The sequence below is a fragment of the Pseudophryne corroboree genome, chromosome 11 (assembly GCF_028390025.1).
Source record: "Pseudophryne corroboree isolate aPseCor3 chromosome 11, aPseCor3.hap2, whole genome shotgun sequence".
Taxonomy (NCBI): Eukaryota; Metazoa; Chordata; class Amphibia; order Anura; family Myobatrachidae; genus Pseudophryne; species Pseudophryne corroboree.
This window is the reverse complement of record NC_086454.1, coordinates 81,666,163-81,683,624: the sequence shown is the minus strand read 5'-3', so window position 1 is coordinate 81,683,624 and position 17,462 is coordinate 81,666,163. Positions and strand designations below refer to the sequence as shown.

At 48.9% G+C, this 17,462-nt stretch overlaps 1 long non-coding RNA gene across 1 annotated transcript in view; it reads left to right on the top strand.

Annotated features, from left to right (window-relative positions):
* The window catches only part of LOC134969953 (uncharacterized), an 85,542-nt gene that overhangs the window by 63,536 nt on the left and 4,544 nt on the right, over positions 1-17,462 (top strand). The window lies entirely within an intron of this gene.

Here is a 17,462-nt window from a genome sequence, read left to right as displayed (position 1 = left end):
TGTGCTTAGACTTAGGTCCCCTCACCATGATATCTCATTATGGGGGTCATTCCGAGTTGATCGCATACTGCAACTTTTTGCAGCCCATGCGATCAACTAGACGCCGCCTATAAGGGAAGGGTATTTTTGCATAGCAAGGCTGCGATCGCTTGTGCAGCCCTGCTATGCAAAAAAAGTTTTGTGCAAATCAAGACCAGGGTAAGAGTTACTTACCCTGTGCGATGAATCCAGCGTTGCAGGTCCCGGAACTGACATCAGATATCCACCCTCCAAACGCCTGGACACGCCTGCGTTCGCTGCACCACTCCCAGAAAATGGTCAGTTGACACCCATAAACACCCTCTTACTATCAATCTCCTTGCGATCGGCTGTGCGAATGGATTATTCGTTAAATCCATCGCTCAGCAACGATCCGCTTTGTAGCCATACGACGCGCCTGTGCATTGCGGTACATACGCATGCGGAGTAGTAACCTGTTCACTGCACTGCAAAAAACGGCAGCGAGCGATCAACTCGGAATGACCCTCAATGTTATGCAATTATTCCAAGATACGGAAAAATCCAATATCCAAAATACTTCTGGTCCAAAGCATGTTGGATATGGGATACTCAGCCGGTACTTACTATGGCCCTCATTCCGAGTTGTTCGCTCGCAAGCTGCTTTTAGCAGCTTTGCACACGCTAAGCCGCCGCCTACTGGGAGTGAATCTTAGCTTATCAAAATTGCGAACGAAAGATTAGCAAAATTGCGAATAGACACTTCTTTGCAGTTTCTGAGTAGCTCCACACTTACTCGGCATCTGCGATCAGTTCAGTCAGTTTCGTTCCTGGTTTGACGTCACAAACACACCCAGCGTTCGCCCAGACACTCCTCCGTTTCTCCAGCCACTCCCGCGTTTTTCCCAGAAACGGTAGCGTTTTTTCGCACACACCCATAAAACGGCCAGTTTCCGCCCAGAAACACCCACTTCCTGTCAATCACATTACGATCACCAGAACGAAGAAAAAACCTTGTAATGCCGTGAGTAAAATACCTAACTGCATAGCAAATTTACTTGGCGCAGTCGCACTGCGGACATTGCGCATGCGCATTAGCGACTAATCGCTCCGTTGCGAGAAAAAAATAACAAGCGAACAACTCGGAATGACCCCCTATATTATAATTTCTACTGACTACTGGTCTGTACCACAGCATTGTGCAAATTGACATTTATAGTCCTGGTACGGGGTGCTTAAACTGTCTGCCATTATATTTAGATCTCTCTCCCACCTCTGTCCTATACCACCCTTCTCTCACTGTTCTGTATCATTTTATCATTCATTTATTATTGTTTTTTTTTGCTAAGGCATACTTTACACGAGAACATACATAAAAATGACTATTAAGCAAAAAAAACAAAACAATAAATTAATGATAAAATGAAATAGCAATCTTTATGTATGTTCTCGTGTAGAGTATGCCTCTGGTCATTAATTGAATGCATGCCTTGCGATTTGCTCATTAATTGCATTCTGCGTAAACGGTTTCCCTGTTCTTCATATGTACAGTACATACTGCAGAAGCACTGCAGAATCTGTGCCATCTTATATAAAGAGACTTTGATGAGGATGATGAAATTGGGTGTGGATGAATTCGCACTGCTCTCTTTTTTTTTTAACTTAAATTATGGAACCTTGGGTAATAAACAATGATCCGCTGACCAGATCTTTGGTTCACCAGGAGAGTCATCAGCAAATTCTGGCTGACCATACTGGTAGACCTTTGCCCAAATCAAACATCACCAGATTTTTATGGGAGGGGTTTAGAACATTGGTGGTCATTCCGAGTTGATCGCAGCCAGCAACTTTTTGCTGGTGCTGCGATCAAGTAGTCCACGCCTATGGGGGAGTGTATTTTAGCTTTGCAGGGTTGCGATCGTCTGTGCTGCCCTGCTAAGCTAAAAAATTTTCATGCAGAAAAAGACTAGCCCTGGACATGTTTACCCTGTGCGACGATCTCAGCGATGCTGGGGCCGGCTTTAACGTCAAACATCCGCCCTCCGTTCTCCTGGACACGCCTGCGTTTTTTTCTCCACTCCCCGAAAACGGCAGGCAACGGTCCGGAGACGGCCAGGAACGCCTTCTTTCTGTCAATCTTCTTGCGGTCGGCTCTGCGATTGCTTCCTTTGTTGAGCGCGACGTAACCCGGCGACCCCTGTCGCCAGGCAATGACGTACGTGCGCAGTGTGGCCGCCGCGCATGCGCATTCCAGACCCGTTCGCACCGCAGCGACAAACCGCTGCGTGCGAACGGGTCGGAATGACCCCCATTGTGGTCGTGTACCACGCCCCCCTGTTGCACATCACATTGAGGCGTGGCCGTGTGTCACCCCCCCCTCCCCCCACAATTTCTCCACACTGGGGCGCATGCCCAGTGCTTCCTGAGCTGGTGGCCTGCCCCCTGTTAGCAATTGGTATTTAATTTACCGCATGGCATGTATGCAGTCCCTTTAAACTCACATAGGGGGTAATTCCAAGTTGATCGCAGCAGGATTTTTGATAGCAATTGGGCAAAACCATGTGAACTGCAGGGGAGGCAGATATAACAGGTGCAGAAAGAATTAGATTTGGGTGGGTTATTTTATTTCTGTGCAGGGTAAATACTGGCTGCTTTATTTTTACACTGCAAATAAGATTGCAGATTGAACACACCCCACCCAAATCTAACTCTCTCTGCACATGTTATATCTGCCTCCCCTGCAGTGCACATGGTTTTGCTCAACTGCTAAAAAAATTCCTGCTGCGATCAACTTGGAATTACCTCTATAGCTGGGTAAAATAGCCTAATAATAGTTATGTGTTTGTTTAGATTATATAACACTTTGCTAGAGTATTGTGCGTGACTTAAAAAGAAAAACTCTCCATAAATTGTCAATGGGGATCTTATAAAAAGTCTGTAAAGAATGATATTGAAGAGAGCAAAGTTACAGCTCAACTGGCAGCTTTCTGTAGTCCTCACTGAAATGCCACAGCTGTCACTGAGAAATATAGTGCCAGACAGAGAGGTTCTGTTGCTGCAGCCATAAATTAATGTCCTGTTATCCTAAAGCAAGATAAAATTTTCACTTATGTTTGAGTGAACAGAGATTCTGCAGATAGCATCCTCAGAAAATCTATTAAAAGAAAAAGTGAATGGGGATCAAGATAGCACTTTAGATGGAGACTTCCTTTATGGGTATGAAAGCATTACAACTAGATTCTAATTGTGGATAATGAAATTACTTAGTAAAACTTTCAGCATTAGAAATAAATGAAGGAACTAAGGCCCAGATTTATTAAGCCTTGGAGAGTGATAAATAGCACTGTGATAAGTACCAACCAATCAACTCTAAACTGTCATTTTTCAAACACAGCCTGTGACATGTCAGTTAGGAGCTGATTGGCTGGTACATTACACGTGCTATTTTTCTCTTACGTCCTAGAGGACGTATGCCTTGTCCACCCTGGGTGAGGATTCCCACCGTACCCTGTCCTTTGCAGGGAAAGGATACGCCATAAGGATTCTCTTGGGAATCTGCAGTTTTTTGTCTGGAGTTTCCCAAGCTTTTTCAAATAATTCGTTCAGTTCATGAGATGGAGGAAACGTTACCTCAGGTTTCTTCCCCTTAAACATGTGTACCCTCGTGTCAGGAACAGAGGGGTCATCTGTAATATGCAAAACATCTTTTATTGCCATAATCATATAATAAATACTTTTGGTCACCTTAGGGTGCAACCTTGCCTCATCATAGTCGACACTGGAGTCAGAATCCGTGTCGGTATCAGTGTCTACTATTTGTGATAAGGGACGCTTTTGAGACCCTGACGAGCCCTGTGACCCAGCCAAATCCGCGGATTGACTCCCTGCCGTTTCCTTGGACTCAGCTTTGTCCATTCTCTTATGTAATAAGGTCACATTAGCATTTAAAATATTCCACATATCATACCAATCATGAGTCGGCGTTGCCGACGGAGACACCACAATCATCTGCTCCACCTCCTCCTTGGATGAGCCTTCCGCTTCAGACATGTCGACACACGCGTACCGACACCCTCACACACACACAGGGATCTATCTATAAGGGGACAGGTCCCCAACAAGGCCCTTTGGAGAGACAGAGAGAGAGTATGCCAGCACACACCCAGCGCCAACTGACACTGGAAACAATTCCCAGATATAGCGCTTTTATATTATGTCAATCGTGTAATACACTCACTGCGCCAAAATGTGCCCCCCCCCCCTCCTCTTTTTCAGCCCTGTATCACCGTTCTGCAGTGGAGAGTCCGGGGAGACAGCTTCTCTTCAGCACACTGTGGAGAAAATGGCGCTGGTTAGTGCTGTGTGACCAAGCTCCGCCCCCTCTAGTGGCGGGCTTCGGTCCCGCTCAAATTTACAATTAATGGCGGGGGATATACATATTCACTGACTCCGCAGCCCATATGTGTCTAACATGCCAAAAATAGAAGTATATATTGCTGCCCAGGGCGCCCCCCCTGCGCCCTGCACCCATCAGTGCCTGCCGTGTGTGTAACGTGTGGGAGCAATTACCTCAGTGAAGATCTGAAGTCTTCTGCCGCCTTAGAAGTCTTCTTTCTTCTTATACTCACCCGGCTTCTATCTTCCGGCTCTGCGAGGAGGACGGCGGCGCGGCTTTGAGACGAACGGCAGGGGGAGACCTGCGTTCCGATCCCTCTGGAGCTAATGGTGTCCAGTAGCCTAAGAAGCAGAGCCTATCATTTAAGTAGGTCTGCTTCTCTCCGCTCAGTCCCACAATGCAGGGAGCCTGTTGCCACAGTGCTCCCTGAAAATAAAAAACCTAACAAAATTCTTTTATCAGAGAAACTCAGTAGAGCTCCCCTGTAGAGCACCCATTCTCCTCTGGGCACAGAATCTAACTGAGGTCTGGAGGAGGGGCATAGCGGGAGGAGCCAGTGCACACCCATACTAAAAGTTCTTTAGAGTGCCCATATCTCCTGCGGAGCCCGTCTATACCCCATTGTCCTTACGGAGTCCCCAGCATCCTCTACGGGCTAGGAGAAAAATATTTACCGGTAGGTTTAAAATCTTATTATCACTCTCCAAGGCTTGATAAATGGGGGCCTTAGTAGGAAGTGACAGCGGGAATGGTAATCTCTTACCAACTGATGCACAGTAGCTGCTGGGACTATGGGGAATGGTCAATGTGAGTTTGTCACAGTGCACTTGGGACATAGGTAGGGATGTAGTTATGTGACCGGCGGCCAGGAGACCGCCTTTCACAATACCAACACCTCCATCCCACCCCCTCAACATTCCGACAGTTGGGCATGCCGACTAACAGGTACTATTCCCACTCATGGGTGTCCACGACACCCATAGAGTGGGAATAGAACCCGTGGTGAGCACAGCGAGCCCGCAAGGGGCTTTGTTGCGCTTGCACCCCCCACCGGCATTCTAATACCCGGGATCCCGACGTTGGTATGGTGACCGACGGAATACCAAGCGCCGGTCACCCATACCCAACCCCATAGGTATGATCACTCACTGCAGCAGCTATACTGTATCTCCTGTGACTTCTATAGACAGATGAGTGTAAAGGAATGTTTCAGATATTTGTAGATATCCTGGTTTAAAAGGTATACAGTCTTTATGTCGACATTCAGAATGTCTACATGGACAATATGTCGACGGGTTAGGGTCAGAGGGAGGCTTCAGTTAGAGTTAGGGCTCAAATATGCTATAAACGCTATGTCAACATCCCAACTGTCATCATTCTGACATTGTTGACCTTGTGATCGCTGACTGTTCACATGCTGACATAACGCCCATGTCGGCATGTTCTGCTGTTTTTGTACCTCACTGGTTTAAAGCCTACTTACTGCTCAGTGGACAAGTCATGCTGTTGTCTCCCCATTTCTCACTATAACCTAGACCAGTGGTTCTCAAACTGTGTGCTGTGATTGGTGGTCCAGGACCAAGTCAAATTATTTATGGTCAATGTAACAGGCAATGCCAGTGCTTGTGGCTGCCGACTGTAAAATATGTGGACAAGTAGAAGCAAATCTTATCCCTCACCACATAACTGAGCCTAAGGATGACCTATAAACACAATGGGCCTAATTCAGACCCGATCGCTAGCAGGCGATTTTTGCACTGCTGCGATCAGGTAGTCGCCGCCTACAAGGGGATGGGGAATTCGCTGTGCAGGGGTGCGATCGCATGTGCAGAGAGCTGCACAAACAAAAGTTTGGACTTACTCTTCCAGTGCGATGATCAGGGCCGGAGCTGACGTCAGAAACCCTCCCTCCAACGCCTGGTTCCTCCTGTGTTTTTCCGGACACTCCTCTAAAACGGTCAGTTGCCACCCACAAACGCCCTCTTCCTGTCAATCACCTTGCGATCGCCCATGCGATCGCTTTGTTCGCACCATCCCATCGCTGCCCGTCGCTCCCCGTCTCTCTGTGGACCGATGCGCCTGCGCATTGCTGTGCATACGCATGCGCAGTTCAGACCCGATCGCCCGCTGTGTGAAAGCACACAGCAGCGATCTGGTATGAATTAGGCCCAATGTACTTAGTTTAATATTTCTTTCTAAATTTCTCAATAAGAAATTTTTAACCTAGGGGTGCTGTGAAAAACATTCTGATACTCTAGGGCGCCGTGATTCAAAAAAAGTTGGAGAACCACTGACATAGACTATAAGGTAAGTTGGGCATATAAATGTGCAAGATTTTTGAGTATTTATGACTAAGGGGGTGATTCAGAGCTGATCGTAGATGTGCTAAAAATAGCACATCTACCATCACAATCTTTGACGTGCGGGGGGAACCCCAGGACAGGCCTAGTCCTCCCCGCATGTAAAACCCTACCCCCTCTAACCTAGCTGCGGTGGCAGGCAGCTACCCGCCATGTTTTGGGAATCAGCGGCTGCGTGTGATGTCAAGCAGCCACCACGACCCGCTCCGGCAACAGTCCAGACACACCTGCATTGTCCAGACCGCGCCCCCCCCTCAACTGCGTTCAAACAGCGCCGGCACGCATCCTCCCACCTCGCGACCGCCTCTGCCTGTCAATCAAGCAGAGGCGATCACACCAGTGCAATGCTTTTGCAACACAATGGGCTTCAGGCTGCGATTTAGGTTGTGGGGAGGTGGTGTTATGGTTAGGCACCACTGGGGTGGGTTAGGCTGCGGGAGTGGAGGGTTAGATTTAGGCTGTGGGGAGGCGGTGTTATGGTTAGGCACCACTGGGGAGGGTTAGGCTGCGGGTGTTAGGCCCCACCGGGTAGGGTTAGGCTACGGGGCAGGGAGGGTTAGATTTAGGCTGTGGGAGGGCGGTGTTATGGTTAGGCACCACTTGGGAGGGATAGGCTGCGGAGGGGGGGGGGTTTAGGGTTAGGCCCCACCGGGTAGGGTTAGGCTACGGGGGAGGGAGGGTTAGATTTAGGCTGTGGGGAGGCTGTGTTATGGTTAGGCACCACTCGGGAGGGTTAGGCTGCGGGGAAGGGGGGGGGAGGGTTAGATTTAGGCTGTGGGGAGGCGGTGTTATGGTTAGGCACCACTGGGGAGGGTTAGGCTGCGGGGGGGGGGGGGGGTTAGATTTAGGCTGTGGGGAGGCGGTGTTATGGTTAGGCACCACTGGGGAGGGTTAGGCTGCGGAGGGGGGGGGGGAGGGTTAGATTTAGGCTGTGGAGAGGCTGTGTTATGGTTAGGCACCACTGGGGAGGGTTAGGCTGCGGGGGGGGGGGGGGAGGGTTAGATTTAGGCTGTGGAGAGGCTGTGTTATGGTTAGGCACCACTGGGGAGGGTTAGGCTGCGGGGGGGGGGGGGGTTAGATTTAGGCTGTGGGGAGGCGGTGTTATGGTTAGGCACCACTGGGGAGGGTTAGGCTGCGGGGAGGGGGGGTTAGATTTAGGCTGTGGGGAGGCGGTGTTATGGTTAGGCACCACTGGGGAGGGTTAGGCTGCAGGGGGGGGGGGGGGAGGGTTAGATTTAGGCTGTGGGGAGGCTGTGTTATGGTTAGGCACCACTGGGGAGGGTTAGGCTGCCTGGGAAAGGGTTAGGGTTATTGAGGTTAGTGATTAGGGGTAGCATAGCTGCCTAGTAGGTGTCAGGATCCTGAGCGTCGTGATGCCGCTGTTGCTATTCTGACTTCCGGCATCCCAAGCCCCAGGATCCCGATGTATAAGAGAAAAACTTGAAAAAATTTTTTTTAACACAAAACCCAAGTATAAATGACTTCAATTGTTATGCCACTCTGCCATGAAAACAAATAGGAAGTTCCATGGGGCACAAGTTCAGGGGCCTGACAGTTCCACAAGCAGGCTCACATAGAGGGCTCCATACAAGAAGAAAATCCTTAATGTGATCACCAAGTGTCAAATCTCAAGAGTTGAATTGGACACATACAGCGTGTTTCACCTCCCGCTAGCTGGAATTGTTAGAAGGGGATAAATCACTCTCACATAGGTTACAAGAAACAAAGGCCACCGTAGGTTCAGAGTTTACAGGGCCACACATTTACTGGGTAAAAATATGCTACTTTTCACTTTCAGAATATATATATATATTTTTTTTATACAGAAAGTGATTTGTCAAGTGTGGGTCTGTGGGGCTGCCATTTCTGAAAGGAAAAGCTTTGAATGATGACACCAGGAAAAAGAACTTTTATGAGTTGAAATGTCGCAGACCACCATGGCTCAAACATGCGTTTTCAATTTGTGCAGTGATGTTATAGGTTAGAGGCGTGCCAGACTCCCCCTGTTTTATTAGGGGAAGGCATCAGAGGGGCTTCCTTGTCTTGTGTCTAAAATGCAAGTTATCGTTTATTTTCAACATGCGAGCTGTGATTTATTGGTGTGATTGCTCAATTATGGGCTCAATTATTGTTGGTTGTGTACAATCCTTTATACTTTATTCATTGTCTCATCACCCTGTGGGGCAAGGTGATCTAGTGAGTTATGCTCTAGTGGGAAGCCCTGTCATCCACCTGTCATACAGCACTGACTTTGTATAGCAAACCTGTTTATATTATATATCTGTGTTTCTCACTCCAGAGTGTTATAGCTTGGAATGAATTAACTGACATTATAATGGCTGTACGGCTAGTTCAGTGTCATTTATGAATTTCAGCACAAGTGCCTCTCCGTGCTGGTGTTGTGCTGGGATGACATCATTAAGGGGTTTGTGCAAATCATGTGTCTCCTGTCACACCAATGCGCCTAGTTTTAGTAGGGTTGCTATAGGCAGGGCTGTTTCTAGCCAATTTGGCTCCCAGTGCGAGATTTAAAAATGCGCCCCCCCATGACATAAAAAAATGTGCCCCCCCACACACACCTAGATAAAAAAAAAAACTTGCGCGCGCACCCGGCAAGGGGCGTGGCCTCATCTAAATGGGTGTGGCCTCATTTAAATGGGCATTTCCTCGTCTGAAAAGACTACCTCACAATCCAGTTTTTGACCCTGCTCCAACAGATCACGACCACCACAGGAAAAAAAAATTCTACCATATTAAGCCCCACACAGTAATGCCCCCTGCACCATATTATACCACACACTGCAATGCCCTTGATACATTAAATCCCCACACTACGACAGGCAAGAGTCCCCATTTCACACATTACGGCAGGTGTCCCCCTTTTACACATTGAGAGAGAGAGAGAGAATACTTACAGAGGCGATTACCGCTCTTTGGCCCGCCTCACCAGTCGCTCCTCGCGCCGGCCTTTCCCTCTTCCTAACTTGGATCCCCCTCTGTACTCCGCTCGGGAGTGGGGGGTAGGGGGAGTTTCGCGGAGTGACGGGGTTGCGTCGTGGCGTAACGGCGCAACCGCGTCATTCTGTGAAACTCCGCCCCCCGAGCGGGTTACTCGGGGAGAAATAGGAGGGGGAAGCAGGGAGCCACAGTTAGTGCCGCGGCGGGCTCCCAGTGCAGTTGCACTGCTCGCCTGCCCCAAGAAATGGCCCTGGCTATAGGAGCACTCTAATCCGGAACAAATACGTCACACAGGTTCTGTGGCTGACTCAAACCAGGTGGAATGCAGACCTGAAGTCAGCCAGACACAGAATCTGTGTAACTCATATGTATCATGTGGTGGCAGGGTTGGCAAGAGAAATCCTGGGCCCTGGCGCAACAACTTCCTGCCCCCCCCCCCGCCCCCATTGGAGGGGGTGTGACCACAGCATGCTGGAGGCATAGCCACACCTCTTCGGGGGCGTGTCTAGCACATGAGAAGCACCCACTCACAGGAGCTTGGCATGCCTCCCAGCCAGGGCAGTAGAGAGCCTGGCTGAGTCCGGGTACTTTTCAGGGGGCAAGGCCAAATCGCAGGAGGCTTGGGACTGGGCCCCTCCTCCAGACCTGGGCCCAGGTAATTTGTATTCCCCCCCCTCTCTCTCAGCGCCACTGTGTGGTGGTGAGGAACGTGGATGGTGCACTAGAATTTGAGACAGTTTTATGTTTAAACAAACAGTTATTATGATACAGCAACATTATGAATTACTGCCCCAATAGGGATCCTCAGTTAATTTCCAAAGTTCGAGATATTTTGCATTGCAAGCTATTTAATGGTCAGGTGATTCAAGTTATAGGACGGGATGTACTAAACCTGAAACTGTGGCCAAAACTCAGAAAATCCTATTATCTTAGTTTTCCGGAGCTGGTGGGTAACGCCTATTACCCAATAGAAGCCTATGGGCTTTTTTCAAATTACCTCCAATCGGATCCCTCCCAGCACCCCCTGCACACTCTGTACATAAGCAGAAGCACTCGCGGGATCTAAACCCAGAAGCCCTTCTATCGCAAAGAACAATAGGGGTCATTCCGACCCGATCGCACACTTCTTCGCAGCTGTGCGATCGGGTCGGAATTGCATATGCGCTGCGCCCGCATTGCGCAGGCGCGTTGTTGCCCGGCGACGTCAGCGACCCCGCTAGCAAAGAAAACGGTCGCAGCGGCGACCACAAGAAGATTGACACGAGGAGGTGTTCCGGGGCATCAACTCACCGTTTTCTGGGCATGAAGATCCGAACGCAGGCGTGTCAAGGCGTTTGGAGGGCGGATGTCTGACATCAATTCCGGGACCTGCATCGCTGCATTAATCGCACAGGGTAAGTAAGTCTTACCCTGGTCTTGTTTTACACAAAACGTTTTTAGCATAGCAGGGCTGCACAAGCGATCGCAGCCTTGCTATGCACAAAAAACACTCCCCCATAGGTGGCGTCTAGTTGATCACACGGGCAGCAAAAAGTTGCTACGTGCGATCAACTCGGAATGACCCCTCATGGGAGAGCTCTCCTTTGCAATTGTAATCACATTTCTAAGTACATACCGGGATTAATAACACCAGTATGTACACGATAAGTGACGGGATGTATCACATCGTGGATGCATTGCTTAGTACATCCCGCCTATAACTCTCCTCTCATGACCACTGTGCTATACAATATACAGTAAATTAAAGCAGGGCCGTTCGGTGCCCCCCTGCAAACTATAAATTTGCGCCCTTCCATATTCGACAAAGGGTCAGCACGTGCCTTTGACGCAAGCCAGGAAAAGGGTTGTGGTCTCACAAGTAAGGGGCATGGCCACACAATAGTACTCCCATTTAAATGTACCCCACACAGTAGCACAATCTTATTCATCTTATACGTAATGCCCCACCCGTAGTAGTAGCATCCTTATATGTAATGCACCCCAGTAGTAGTAGCATCCTTATACATAATGCCCCCCCAGTAGTAGAAGCGTCCTTATACGTAGTACACCCCCAGTAGTAGTAGCGTCCTTATACGTACTGCCCCCCCAGTAGTAGTAGCATCCTTATACATAATGCCCCCCAGTAGTAGTAGCGTCCTTATACGTAGTGCACCCCCAGTAGTAGTAGCATCCTTATACATAATGCCCCACCAGTAGTAGTAGTGTCCTTATACGTAATGCCCCACCAGTAGTAGTAGCGTCCTTATACGTAATGCACCCACAGTAGTAGTAGCGTCCTTATACGTAATGTACCCACAGTAGTAGTAGCGTCCTTATACGTAATGTACCCACAGTAGTAGTAGCGTCCTTATACGTAATGTACCCACAGTAGTAGTAGCGTCCTTATACGTAGTGCACCCCCAGTAGTAGTAGCATCCTTATACGTAATGCACCCACAGTAGTAGTAGCATCCTTATACATAATGCCCCACCAGTAGTAGTAGTGTCCTTATACGTAATGCCCCACCAGTAGTAGTAGCGTCCTTATACGTAATGCACCCACAGTAGTAGTAGCGTCCTTATACGTAATGCACCCACAGTAGTAGTAGCATCCTTATACATAATGCCCCACCAGTAGTAGTAGGGTCCTTATACGTAATGCCCCAGTAGTAGAAGCATCGTTATACGTAATGCCCCCCCAGAAATAGTAGCGTCCTTATACATAATGCCCCCCAGTAGTAGCGTCCTTATACATAATACCCCCCAGTAGTAGTAGCGTACTTACATGTAATGCCCCCCCAGTAGTAGCGTCGTTATACGTAATGCCCCACCCCCCAAAGTAGTAGTACAGTCCTTACATGTAATGGCCCACCCAGTAGTAGCATCAGTATACATAATGCCCCCCCTGTAGTAGTGGCATACTTACACGTAATGCCCCCCCCCCCCCCCATTGGTAGCGTCGTTATATGTAATGCCCCCCCCCCAAGTAGTAGTAGCATCCTTATATGTAATGGCCCCCCCAGTAGTAGCGTCCATAGTGCGTGTGCACACAGACATACCTCACACACACAATTCACACATATATACACACATACACACCCACCATACACACACGCCCCCACCATACACACACACATACATCTCTCTCACCCTCCACTTACCTAAGTCTGGCTGGCCGCCACTGTAATTACTGTCCCTCTCACTACAGCAGCCTGGTCCGTGTAGCCCCGCCCCCTTCCGTCCCATTTATCCCGCCCCCTTCCATTCCATGTAGCCCCGCCCCCTCCTCTGATCCATACAGCTGCAGTCACACAGGTGAGGGGAGGGGAGTGGGCATTTCATGCTGCCAGCGCCGCTGCCTGACATACAGTGACAGGCACAGCAGCTGGCAGCAGCAGCAGGGGGGACAGGACGGCGCAGCAGCAGGGAAGGGATGCAGAGCAGGGGAGCGCCTCTCCGTCTCAGCGCCTCCCTGCACTGCATCCCTTCGCTGAGCGGGTAGCGCCGGGCCTGAATTAAAGGGTAGTTCCCTGTCCATTATCTTGGCATATACAGTATCACATTTGTTACTGGAGAGTGGTCACATTTAATTACATTTTTATGGTTTTCTTTGTTTATGTGTATATTGTTCTTGTGTTTTTTTTGTCTCTGAAAGTTTACGGATATAATTTGTAGATATTAAAAATAAAGGCCTCTTTTTATAAAAATGATCTACAACTTTGAAAGAGTGACTCACAACTGAGTCTTTCTTTGTCTCTTTTGGGGTAATTCCAAGTTGATCGCAGGAGGAAATTTTTTAGCAGTTGGGCAAAACCATGGCCCTCATTCCGAGTTGTTCGCTCGGTAATTTTCTTCGCATCGCAGCGATTTTCCGCTAATTGCGCATGCGCAATGTTCGCACTGCGACTGCGCCAAGTAAATTTGCTAAGAAGTTTGGTATTTTACTCACGGCATTACTAGGTTTTTTCTTCGTTCTGGTGATCGGAGTGTGATTGACAGGAAGTGGGTGTTTCTGGGCGGAAACAGGCCGTTTTATGGGAGTGTGTGAAAAAACGCTGCCGTTTCTGGGAAAAACGCGGGAGTGGCTGAAGAAACGGGGGAGTGTCTGGGCGAACGCTGGGTGTGTTTGTGACGTCAAACCAGGAACGACAAGCACTGAACTGATCGCACTGGAAGAGTAAGTCTCGAGCTACTCAAAAACTGCACAGAAAAATCTTTTCGCAATATTGCGAATACTTCGTTCGCAATTCTGCTAAGCTAAGATACACTCCCAGAGGGCGGCGGCTTAGCGTGTGTTCTGCTGCGAAAAGCGGGTAGCGAGCGAACAACTCGGAATGAGGGCCTATGTGCACTGCAGGGGGGCAGATATAACATTTGCAGAGAGAATTAGATTTGGGTGGGTTATTTTGTTTCTGTGCAAGGTATATTGGCTGCTTTACTTTCACACTGCAATTTAGATTGCAGATTGAACACACCACACCCAAATCTATCTCTCTCTGCACATGTTATATCTGCCTCCCCTGCAGTGCACATGGGCCCTCATTCAGAGTTGTTCGCTCGCTAGCTGCTTTTAGCAGCATTGCACACGCTAAGCCGCCGCCCTCTGGGACACTATCTTAGCTTAGCAGAATCTTATACACTATCTTAGCTTAGCAGAATTGCGAACAAAGTATTCTCAATATTGCGAAAAGATTTTTCTGTGCAGCTTCTGAGTAGCTCGATACTTACTCTTCCAGTGCGATCAGTTCAGTGCTTGTCGTTCCTGGTTTGACGTCACAAACACACCCAGCGTTCGCCCAGACACTCCCCCGTTTCTTCAGCCACTCCCGCGTTTTTCCCAGAAACGGCAGCGTTTTTTCACACACTCCCATAAAACGGCCAGTTTCCGCCCAGAAACAACCACTTCCTGTCAATCACACTCCGATCATCAGAACGAAGAAAAAACCTTGTAATGCCGTGAGTAAAATACCAAACTTCTTAGCAAATTTACTTGGCGCAGTCGCAGTGCGAACATTGCGCATGCGCAATTAGCGGAAAATCGCTGCGATGCGAAGAAAATTACCGAGCGAACAACTCGGAATGAGGGCCATGGTTTTGCCCAACTGCTAACAAAAATCCTGCTGCGATCAACTCAGAATTACCCCCTTTAAGGGATTTTAAAACAACCTTAACTTATAGGGGTCTTATAGGGGGCGCAGAAGGTCACAGCTGTTGATGTTCCATGATGTTGCCTCTTCAGTAGGGAAAAACAATATTGCGTTTTGTAGGACATGATTATGTAAATGAGTTTGCAGTGCAGAGAAGACTAGATTTGGTTCAGCTTTTTGGGAGGGAGCTTAGTCTATTCATGAAAAAAAGTTTGATTTTCTGCAGCGGGGTACACTAGGTTCCACAGGGAATAACATCAGGGTGTAGAGTTGGATCTTGATCCGAGGCACCAACAGGCTAGAAGCTTTGACTGTTCCCAGGATGCACTACACCGCCTCCTCTATATAACCCCTTCTCCGTGCACAGGAGCTCAGTTTTAAAGTTGGTGCCTGCATAGCACCAAGACTGAGCCACAGCACTTTTATGTGCTGCGGCTCCATCACCTCCCCTTTGCGACGCTGTATACTCCCGCGGCCTGGTTCCCGGGTAATTACAGCGGAGACGTATTGTGGGGATAGAGCGCTGCCTGTAGCACCTCCCCCCAGCTCCGGGCGCCATCTGCAGCAGATGTTCCCGCCCTGGAGCTGCTTTCACTTTCCCCTCACTCCCTGCTGAGACCTGGCGCCATTGTTAGCTGAAGGGCTGCTCTCTATGGGATTGCTGGGTGCTGTCTCCTCTGTATAGCTGCCTGTTCCAGCTTATACAGGACACTTAAGTATTCTACCTGTCATTTTGACTGTTAGTTAAGCAATAAGTGTGCTGCTGACAGAATAGGAGGTACCATTATTCTGTGATATACATCCAGTTCCAATGTGCATTGTTATATCTCTCTACATATACATATCTAGTTTTAGATGTAAATTGCTTGTCCAGTGCAGTATTATTGTTGTGTACATTATTCCTGCATTGTGTTTGTGACTGAGTGTGCCATATAGCTGCTGTGCGTATTCCTTTAGTGCATAACACCTTTGCAATCACTATATTCTGAGCCCTGCGAGGATAAGTGCGTCAGGGTCCATATATATATATATATATATATATATATATATATATATATATATATATATAGTGCTAGTGCTACACACTCTATACGGGTGGAGTACTGCTGACCGGCGGTCTCCTGACCACGCCGGGATCCCGGCAGCATACCGATGCCGGGATCCTGGCGGGGAGGGGCGAGTGCAGCAAGCCCCTTGCGGGCTCGGTGGCGACCTGCGGTCGCCACAGGTTCTATTCCCACTCTATGGGTGTCGTGGACACCCACGAGTGGAAATAGTCCCTGTTGGTCGGCATGCCGACCGTCGGGATAGTGACCCGTCGGGCTGGTGGAGGAGGTCATGTGACTGTCGGTCAGCTGACCGGCGGTCACATGAATACCACCCCTCTATACATCTCAGTGTATTTTATCTGTGCGCTTCAGTCACCCCATACCGATTTCTCTGTTTGTGCCCTGTTTTTATTAGCACATAAATCAGGGGATTACGGTATTCATATTGTTTGGCAATATTGATCTGTGTGCCCCACGGCTGCATTCCTCATGATGCCTGCCACACAGGGCGGGAATTCCGCGGACGCTCCTGCCTCAGGCAGTGCTGATCCCACGGATTTACTAGAGGGGGGGACTTGCTGCTGGGGATGTGGGTCCCTTACCTCTCCCACTCCACCTGTAGCACCCGTGGCCAATCAAGAGCCACCCTGGGCTACCTTCTCTTGTATGTTACATACTTTGGTAACACGTCTTATGCCCCTGTGGGACTTCCTGTGCCATTTCAGCCACAAATTGTCCCTGTAGCAAATCCGCCTTGGGCGGACACACTATCTAACCAGATACAGGTTTTAAATAAATCTTTGGTTATTCAAAAGTCTACACCTCAGCCCTCTGGGGCTAAGGGGCTCTCTAAGCTTGTGATTTCCTCCTCTCAATCCACTCATGTTTCTGCTACTTCTTCTGATGAGGATGGGGCCTATACTGATCCGGCTGATTCTGACTCGGTAGCCTCTGATGGGGAGCATGTCACTCAGGTTGATGTCCCTGACTTAGTGGAAGCTATCAAAATGGTTCTCCAGATTGATGATGAAGCTGGTCCCACTATTGCATCAAAAAATCCTGATAAATTCAAGCGTCAGAAAGTGGCTAAAGTAGTTTTTCCTCACTCTGACCTTTTAATTGACATACGTCAAGAGGCTTGGGTCTCCCCAGGAAAGAAGTTTGCCCTATCCAAGAAGATGTTGGCTCGTTTTCCTATCCCTGTGGAGTTGAGTAACAAGTGGGAAACTCCACCGCCGGTCGACTCTCATGTCGCCCGGATTGTGGTATCTTCTTCTCTGCCTGTCACCTCCCTGTAGGAACCGACAGGTAAGCTTGTGGAGGGATGCCTGAAGTGTATTTATTCCCTAACTGGGGCAATTTACAGGCCCACTATTGCGGCCTCCTGGGCTGCAAAAGCTATTGATGCGTGGGTCCAGGTTTTGGAGGAAGAGCTACCTCAGGATATTTCTGACATTGCCAAACAGTGTCTGTCTCATATTACCACCGCCTCCCATTATATTGAAGAGGCGTCCTCTGAGGCAGGTATTCTGGCATCCAAAGCATCCACTACGTCTATTTTGGCTCGCCGACTTCTA